The 9226-nt window shown below is 57.0% G+C and overlaps 1 long non-coding RNA gene across 1 annotated transcript; it reads right to left on the reverse strand.

Moving 5' to 3' along the window:
* Nucleotides 1–4342: 4342 nt before the first annotated feature.
* Nucleotides 4343–9226, reverse strand: LOC118157153. The gene is made up of 2 exons (XR_004746555.1): nt 8978–9226; nt 4343–5175 (listed from the first exon to the last, which is right to left on the reverse strand). It is a non-coding gene; the product is annotated as an uncharacterized LOC118157153 (long non-coding RNA).

The raw sequence follows: 9226 nt of genomic DNA on the forward strand, positions 1-9226 counted from the left end.
TGAAGCAGTGAGCGCAGGGGATGCTCGCTCCACAGGCTACCTGCCTGTCCCCAAGTCAGGAGGTGCCCTGGGCTGGGTACGGAGTTGTCTGTTTGCCAGTTTGTGGTGATCTCCCAGCCAAGCGGTTGCACAGCTCTCCCCTGGAGCCCCATACACATCCCGCACACGGGACAGCCTTTGGGACTGAACCCCCATGGTCACCTCCTGCATTTCTGGCTCCATCTCCTGCAGGTGAAACAAGTGTCTCTGGAGCAGCCCCTGGCCCCCAGCTGTTTCTCCTGTTGGGATGACTCCTGGGGCCACCACAGAGGCTTTGGAGGGTGGCAGGAGAGCAAGGGCTCGGCAGTGCCCGGACTGGAGGCCACAAGTTGCTGAAAGTATTTTTGTCTGACACCCCTTCACGCAGCTCATGGGTGTTATCCAATTTAAATGGCGAGGATTTAAAATGCCACCTGAGTTAAAAGGACCTGATTAAAACCGTAGCCTCATCCTATTTCTTAAACATGCAGTTGCATTGCTGTATTTACATTAGTGTCAAGTTTAATTTAAATCCTGCATAACTATATTTGCTCCCCTAAATTCATTCACCAGGAGCACAGCACAAATTACTTTGCACTAACTGCACTTTCTCTTTGTCTACGGCTGAGTGTTTTGGAAATTAGCACTGTAAGTGAGTGGTGGCGAGCATCGCTCAGCCTCTTTAGAGTCTCATTAACCAACCTGTCGGCATGGCAGGTACCCAGCATCGGCATTGGCGTGCTCTGCCCTGCCGGTGGGGCAGTGTTGCTGGCCGTGCCAGGGTGAGAGCTGCTGGCACCATGCTGCCCCTGCCCCTGGTGCCGGCTCCATCCAAGCTGCCAGGGTCGTTTCTCACCCTCTTGGTGGCAGGGGGCTGGCAGTGGGCACCTATCCAGTGGGGATGGACATGGGGGCTCGATTTGGGATAGGTTTGCGCCTTTTGGGGTGAGCAGCCTCAGCCACAGTGTGGGCTTGGCCAGGTGCTGGCACTGCAGGGACACGTGGGGTCAGATCTGCAGACAATAGGAGCCCTCCTGCCTTTCAACCCTTCCTCCTGACCACCCAGTAGGGAAGAAGGGGGAAAAGAGACACACAAAGAAAGAAAGAAAGAAAGAAAGAAAGAAAGAAAGAAAGAAAGAAAGAAAGAAAGAAAGAAAGAAAGAAAGAAAGAAAGAAAGAAAGAAAGAAAAGTGGCCAGAGGTTGCTCAGATTCTTGTGACAGAAGAAGTGTTTAAACTTGGTGTTTCCTGCAGGTGTGCTCTTTGACTACAAATGTTTCATGTGATCTCAGTGAGGCAGGCATTTTCTTTAGTCCTCAGTGTTTTGCCTTTTCACCTCGTAAAACCCTTTCAAGCTAAATAAACCTTATTAAAACAGCACCGCGCGCTGCCACCCAGCTCCCAGAGCCGGCAGCCTGGGCTGGGACAAAGAGCCAGCACCGCGAAGCCCCCGATCAGGATGAGCGCTGGCTGGCAGGAGTCTCCTGCCTGCCCCGCACCGCTCTCCGGACGGGCTTTGCCCCCCCAGACATGCCAAGGGCCACCTGGCAGGGCAGCCCTACGCCCCTGTCCCCTCGCAGGAAGTCTGTCTGCCTCCTGCAGCCAGGACCGCTCGTCCGCCCCCGTGTATGGCCAGGAGCCTCGTGCCGTGCTGCGGGTGGCACGGCACCCGGCTGCCCCTGGGGGCTGCCCAGCGGGGAGATACTGTAAATGTGACAGCAGATTTGCGTGGATAAGTCGACGGCCGGACTTAGCCGCAGCTCTGCAGCTGTGCTCTTATCTGGCGGGAGGAAGAGGATGAACAACAAAAGGGCCTAAGAAGCCTGGTTGATGCATGGGAAAGCCATTGGTTGAGCATTGTGGCTGCCCTTCTGCTGAGCAAATAGTTCAAACTGTTCATTCCCATCTTCTATTCTCTCTCCGGTACATTGTTTGTGTCCTTGCATTTCATTCTGCAAGGAAGATTGCTCTCTGGGCCTATAAGCAAACAGTCCAGAAAAGAGCCAACTATCCTCTCCTTTTCCCTTGAGAACTAGCATTTTTATTTCAGCTCCAAGCTGTCAAAGAGCTGGAGAGTTTATGTCAGTATCCTGAATTAATTGCTTTAAGCTGGAGCAGCCTATACGAGCCACCAAATGTCCAGAAGATGTTTATTAATAATGTTTCCTCCCGGTTTTGTTCCAAGCTGTGCTCTCCCATACAGTGCCCTCTATTCACCGCCTGAGCAGCACGCCAGGCTCCGGGTTAGGGTGGCTAAATGAAAGCTGCTTATAGGGAATTAATGCCCACTTGCGAGGCATCGTCAGCCCCTCCAGCGGGGTGGGCACGGCCACCGTAGCGGAAATTTCGCATTGGGACGTTTTGGCGACGGGAGCGGGAGGAGGAAGATGAATTGCTGGTGGGACTGAGAAGGAGTGAGCCCTTGTTTAAACACAAATATCTTTGGTAATTAGCAAAAGTGGCAAGGAAATTACTGATGGAAAAAAACACGTGAAAGGTAAATGGTTTTGTGTTTAAACATGATATATTTTAAAGTGTTCCCCAGTGTGAAAGTCCCTGTTTAAGGGAATGAAGTAATAAACCAATTTATATACCAATAGAAAGTCGAGATCCTGAGTGCCTTTGTGTAAATTTTCCACTTGACTTTTCATTATCTACCTGAACAAAATCAATCTATATGTATGGGATCAACATGCAATATGAGAGATAAAAGACGAAATAAATGTGCTTTGCATATCCCTCAGATAAAAGCCACAGGGCTCCAGCCTCTGCCTCCCTTCCAGGCAGATGCATTTTATAAAATAAATCATTTTGTACAGGAAAAGAGAGCAAAGCAGAGTGTTGGTTCTTAAGTGTTTACTCCCTCGCTTGAAATATTGATCCTGTCAAATGAACGGTGGTTAATAAGTAACTCAGGAAAAATACACGACCGCTCTTCTTGACTCGTGCCGCGGCAGGGACCCTGCCCTGGGCCCTGGCCTGGGCACGGGGCAGAGTCCGGCAGCACACCCCAGCCGCTCGGCCCCTGCCCTGGGTTGTGCTGCAGAGGGTGGGCTGCATGCAGGGGTCCTGCCCCCCTCCCAGAATGGCACCCCGGTGAGAGAACAAGGCAAAAACACTTCACTCGGGCAGCCCCAGGGCAAATAACAGTTGCTATGTTAGCGGCAGCTAACTGCAGCCAAGGGCAAGCACGTTGCCCTGTCATCGCTGCCCAGGCACCTTCTCCCTCCCCAGGGGAGGATTTGCTGGGGATGCAACACATTGCTTTTGTCCTCAGGGAGCCCAGCGACATGGGCAGCTGGGCAGGAGCTTCCTCTCTTCCTGAGGCAGGAACCCCCGTGTACTTTCTCTTTTAGCAACAGGATATAGAAAAGGTTAAGAGGCACTTCAGCAGGTACAGCCCCCTCCTGGGCAAGGGGGATTCTTATTTCTGATGAAACACCACCCCGGTGTCTGCAGCAGCAGAGCTTGTCACCCTGCTTGAGGCATTTCTCCTCCCAGCAGCATCCTGGTGTGCGAGGAGAGAGCTGCACAGTCCAGATCCAGACTTTTTCCTTCCCTTCCCCCCAAAAATCCAGGCAGGAGGGAAGTGATGAGGGGGGAGGGTAGCAAAGAACACAAGACAAAGAGAAAAACTGGGGCACGCTGACAGCTTTCCCAGCCCAAGACTTTGTCAGGATGCTCCACACTGCTCCCGATGAACACGCCCTGCCGTCGGCTCAACATCTGCAGCTGGTTTATTAGTTTGCTAATGATGTCTCGGATTGGACCCAGGGGTGACAGAAAGTCCTGGCAACTCCGCTGATGTGAGCCTCGCCTTCTGCCCCCACCCCGCTGCCTGCCTGCCCTCGGGCTGCTGGCTTTGTCCCCCCCAGGCCGTTCGTGCAGCAGTGAGGCATGTACCATGCAGGGCAGCAGCGGAGGGAGGGATGCAGGGGGATGGAGCGTGGCACCAGGTCTCGGTGCTGAATGTGAGGTGAGGGCAGGGGATGAATGCAGCAAAGGTGGGGCAATGCCCACGGGCCCCATAACTGCCTCCTGCTTTGGGTATCCCTTGAGGGGCTGAAGGAAGGCAGCTGTGCTGGGGCAAACCTCTTGCACTGAAAATGGGTTTGCATGTCCATCCCTTTCTGTGGGACACCCATTACCTTTGTGGGGGGGAATAGAAATATCTGTGCTGCTGTGGACAATCCGTTACATGGTGCTGAGGCAGCCTGGGGAACTCGTGTTCACTCTTAGGACAGCACCTATGAGCATCCCTCAAAAAGCTCTACAAATTAATTTACTCTTCAACTTTCTCAAGGTGCAGTTACAATTTTTTTTTCCACTTCCCTGATTCCTAAAAGGATCGATCCTGGAAAAGCATCTTCCTAACTGTCCTCAAGGCAAAGATAGCTTCTCCCCATTCCCATTGGGAGCTGTTGAACCATAACACAGGTATCATGCACAAGGACAGACACAAAGAGGCAATCGGAGATGGGAATCTGTGGATTTAATAGGAGATGCATACACAGTAGCAACACACTCTGTAAAGCCCAGAAGTTTGCCCCATCTACCCCTGAAACTGACTCCCTGTGCCATTATTAAAATAAACAAAGGAGAGGGAAGTTGAGGATAAGTGCACACACATAATGGAGCGCACCGAGCGGCTGCTTCGCCTGCGTGCAGAAGACAGCCTGGTGACACACGGAGCATCTCGAGGTCCCCAACTCCTCCAGCATTGCCACCGTCAGTACCGGGATGGAACTGAAATCCCCACACTTGCACTCCTCGGTGCTGCGGGGCACTTGGCTAGCTGCTGTCCAGCCGCGGAGGGAGGAGGCTCATTCTTTGTACTGCTTGTGCGACTGTGGGGTCGGAGACCTGCAGAGAGCCGGCCCGTCCCCAGCCAAGGGTGCGCACCTTGCTCCGGCGACGGATTGTTGGCGCTGGCAGCAATCTGGCAGCAGCGAGGCTCTGGCTGCAGAAATCTGCACTGCCTGCAGCAAATAAAAAGTACATCGAAGGCTTTCCTGCCCCTCTGGTCTATAACGAGCAGGGGCCACCTGGGGAAGAGCAGGAGGGCGTAAGGCCCGGCCCATGGCAGGAGGGGGAAGCGGGAGGGTCCCTGCCCGGCACCCAGCCCCGTGGCGGCGGGGCTCGGCCAGCTGCCCCGCGCCTGTCCCTTGCCTGCCCCCCGAGGAGGGCTGCGAGGAGCGGGACAGCGGCTGGAAAGGAGAAAAAGGGAGGAAAGGGGTAAAAGGGAAAAAAAATGAAAAAGGAGAAAAAGGGAAAAAAAGGAAAAAAAGAAAAAGAGAAAAGGCGGTAAGAAAGGCAAAGAGGGGAGGAAAAAGAAAAAGAATGAGAGGAAAAGAAAGGGAAAGTAAGGAAAGGAAATTGAAAAACAAACGGGGGGGGGAGAAATAAAGGAAAAGAAAATGAAAGAGAGGAAAAGAAACAAAAAGAAACGGGAAAGGGGGAAAGAAAGAGAAAGAAAGGAAAAGAAAATGAAAGGAGAGAAAGAGAAAGGAAAGGAAAGCATGAAAAAGAAAGGGAAAGAAAGGAGCCGGCGGCGGACCGCAGGGCAGAGGCGCTGCCCCTCGGCTCGCAGTGAGCGCTGGCCCCGGCCGGTCCCACGCGGGTGGCAGTCACGGGTGGCAGCCCCCTGCCCGCTCCCCCGCTCCGTGCCACAGCCCCATGATCACGCGTGGGCAAGCGACGAGCCGGGCTCGGGCGCTGAGGGACCCGGCTGCCCTGCCGTCCCCGACTCATTTGCGTTTTTTAAAACTTCTTTTTTTCTTATTCTTTTTTTTTCCCTTTCCTTTTTTTACATTCAATTTCACGCTCGACTGCACCTGCAAACATAGCGGCCCGGCGGGGCTGCCCCCCCCGGTCCCTACGGCCGCCCCGGGAGCCACTTTCGTTTGCCCCGCCGGGGCCGCTGAACAAGCCTCTGTCCGTCCGTCCGTCCGTCCGTCCGTCCGTCCGTCCGTCCTGCCAGCCTTCCCCCACCCCTCCCTCCCTTCGCCCCTCCACCTCTCCCCATCCCTTCACCCAGAGCTCCCAAACCCGCGCCCCAGGCTCGGTGCGGTGCTTCACCTTCCCACGGGCGGAGCGGACCCGATGCGCACTCTTCTGCCCCGAAGTGCCGGGCACTTCGGGGCGCCTTTTGTGCCTCGATGGACTCTGTCCCCCCCTCCTTCCCAAACGCCCCGTCCTTTCCTCCCGGTCCCCTAGAGCAGGGGTTCTGCAGCCCGTGCCCCTGATGCCCCGGGGCGGGCATGGCAGGACGCGGTCTCTCCCTCCCGGCGGACAGAAACCTCCCCTCCGTGTTAGGGGCTGAGCCCCGGCTCCCCGGGGGGCCTGCGGCTTGCCACCCTCTGTCCCTCTCCCTCCCCGCAACAGATCCGCCGCTGAACCCATTGCCAGGCGCTTCAGCAGCAAATTGGGGCTGGGGTCGTGCGGCCCCCGGGGCAAGGAGCCCCCCGAATTGCAGCTGGGACAAAAATCACCGCTGCAGCGCCCGGCCAGTGCTGCACTTGGACTCGGCACAGCCCGGGCGGTTCCCTTGTCGTCGTCGTTTTCTTCCCCCAGTAAAAATAAATAACTAACAAATTCATCGCGCCCTCCCCGGACCCCCTCCTCCCCCCCGGCTCCGTCGGGAGAGGAGAGGAAAAATATTTCGCTCGCCGCCCAAGGAGCCCGACCTGAAAAACGACCACAGCGAGAGAGCAAAAAATAAAACCAAAATGCTCTCCTCCCGACACCCGCCAGCCCCAAAGCCCCGTTTTTAGCTCTATTGGCGGTGAAGCTGTCCCGTAAATAAGGAGCCGGCAGACTCTGCATCATCCTTTAATATTTACTCTTTTGAAGGTTAGGCAGGGCAGAGGTAACAAACTTTGAACGATTTTTCTCCTCCCCTTTTCCATCCTCTTCCCTACCTGGTTTTATGTGGTTTCTGGATTAATCTAGTGCGGAGCAGAAGCGGACTTTACCCGGCCGAAATATAGGATTAGGACTATTTCTAGAAGAAAGAGGATAGTGTGAACTGCCTTTAGCCTGCAATAGTCTAAAGCAGAATTACAGCTTGTAAAATAGGTCTCCATCAGTTTCCCAGGAGACGAGTTAAGCCCTACTTGGGTGTTCCAGCTCTTTTTAGAACCAGCAATAATTAGACTCATCTCACCCCCGAGTTGTCCGGTTTTTTTTAGGACGGTCAATAAACGCGTTTTGCATACAATCCTGCCGGCGGCTTTGGGACTACAGCCCGGTGTGCCCGCGCCGCTTCCCCGGCGGGAGGAGAAGCGCTGGGAGTTTGGGCAGCCGCCGTCGCCCTACCCCGGGTGGAAGCGTGGCTGTCCTGCCCTGCCCGAGCCTGGATGTGCCATCATCTTCTTTGTGCTTTGATGTCCGCTGTCTTTTGAGCCATCTCTGCATGTCATTAGGGGCCCAAACAATTAAAGAAGTGCCTTCCCCCCCAACCGCAGGGGAAGTCAGGAAAAAATAAATGCCTTAGCCAGCGCGGCCGGCCGGCCGGGGGCTGCTTTTTAGCCTGGGGTCGCGGCTCTGGGCGGCCAAACTCGCCCGGCTTCCTTCTCCGGCGGACACGGGGCGAGCCTAGCGCTTCGCCCGCTCGCCGCTCGGTTCGGCCCCGGTTCGGGCGGCGGCGGGACCCGCAACCCCCCCGGAGCCCCCTCTCCGGCGCAGACCCTGCCCGGGGAAGTTCCCCTCCGCGCTTCCTCCTGCTACCGGGGCTCTCCGTCCCTCCCCACCCCCCCCAGCGTGGCCGGCCGCCGCCCGGTCTCCCCGAGTAATGAGGATGATGATGGTGATAATAAAATCGGTGAGAGGGGAGCCGGCTCTGACGCTGTGCCCCTGCCGAGGGGCTGTCAGCCGGGGAAACGCCAGCCGGGGATGCTGGGGATGCTCGGGGACAGCAACAGGCAAAAAATAAAAATAAAAATAAAATCAAAGCTACAAAAATAAAAAGTAGCCGAGGGCGGCCGCCGGTGAGGCAGCGGGCACCAGGGCGGGGGCGAGCCCCAGAGCCGGTACTGGGGTGCCGGGAGCCGCCGCGGGCCGGGTGTGCGGGGATGCGCCGGGGGACGGCCAGGCCCTTCCCACGCGCGGCGCCCTCCCCGCGTGGGGACACGGTTAATGACAAGTAATTGGCAAGCGCGCGGCACAACATTACGAGCCTGCCGCGCTGCTATGAATTATTGAGAGCCCATTAGCCGCCGTGCTACTGCGGGACATGGGAGCACACACGCCGCGTACACACCGCTCCCGCTCGCCCGGGCCCGGCCCGGGACAAGGTCCCTTCCCCGAGCCCCCGCGTGGGCAATGCCACCCGTGTCCGTGCCCGCGGGGTGCGCAGTGCAAGGCCGCCGGCCCCGCTTAAAAGCCCGTTCCCCCGTCCCCCTGCGTCCACATCGGGGGACCGGGAGTGGGCAGGGAAGGGGGAGTCCCCCCCGTGTTTGCCCACGCGGCTGCGGGCAGCCGGGCCGGGGTCTCTCCGGCACCGGCAGCGGCACTTCCCCGTGCCACGGCCACAGGCGAAATGCCCAGCCGCGGGGAACAAAGGAGTGCCACGGGGCCGGGGAGGACAATGGGAAAACGAGCAAAAAAAAAAAAAAGGGGGGGGGGGGGGCAAGAAAACAAAACAAAACAAAACAAAAAAAAAAGAGAGGGCGCGGCCCGGGAAATACGAAAGCGCGCAGCCCGCGGGAGAGCGGCGAGGCTCTGGGAGCCGTGTCCGGAGCATCCCCGGCCCCCGACGGAGCCCCGGGCCCCTCGGCCCCGCCGAGCCGGCCCCGGCCTTGCCCCGCTCCTGAGCTCGGGGCAGGGACCCCGCGCGCCGGCCCCGGCCCCGGCCCCGCTCGCCCGGCGGCCTCGGGCGGCGCAAAGGAGGGTCGGAAGCGGAGGGGAGCCGGGGCGCAGGGGAAGGAGGAGAAGGAGAAAGAGCGGCGGCTGTCACCTACCTGCGCCCCGGCCGCAGGACGAGCGGCTGCGCCGCGCCCGGCTCTGAGGGAGCTGGAAGCATCCCTGCATTTATTTGAGCTGAAACTGTGCTACTGTTGACTTTAGCACAAAGCAAAGATTTCGCTGCCCGCTAGTTTAAAAATGAATATTTTACCAAGATATCGATCAGCTTTATAAAATTCAGTTAAGCACAATGGCTCAAAAGGAGAGGGGGGGAAGGAAAGGGACGCAATATAATATCTGTGTAA

The sequence above is a fragment of the Oxyura jamaicensis genome (assembly GCF_011077185.1).
Source record: "Oxyura jamaicensis isolate SHBP4307 breed ruddy duck chromosome 3 unlocalized genomic scaffold, BPBGC_Ojam_1.0 oxy3_random_OJ106569, whole genome shotgun sequence".
In the NCBI taxonomy this organism is placed as follows: Eukaryota; Metazoa; Chordata; class Aves; order Anseriformes; family Anatidae; genus Oxyura; species Oxyura jamaicensis.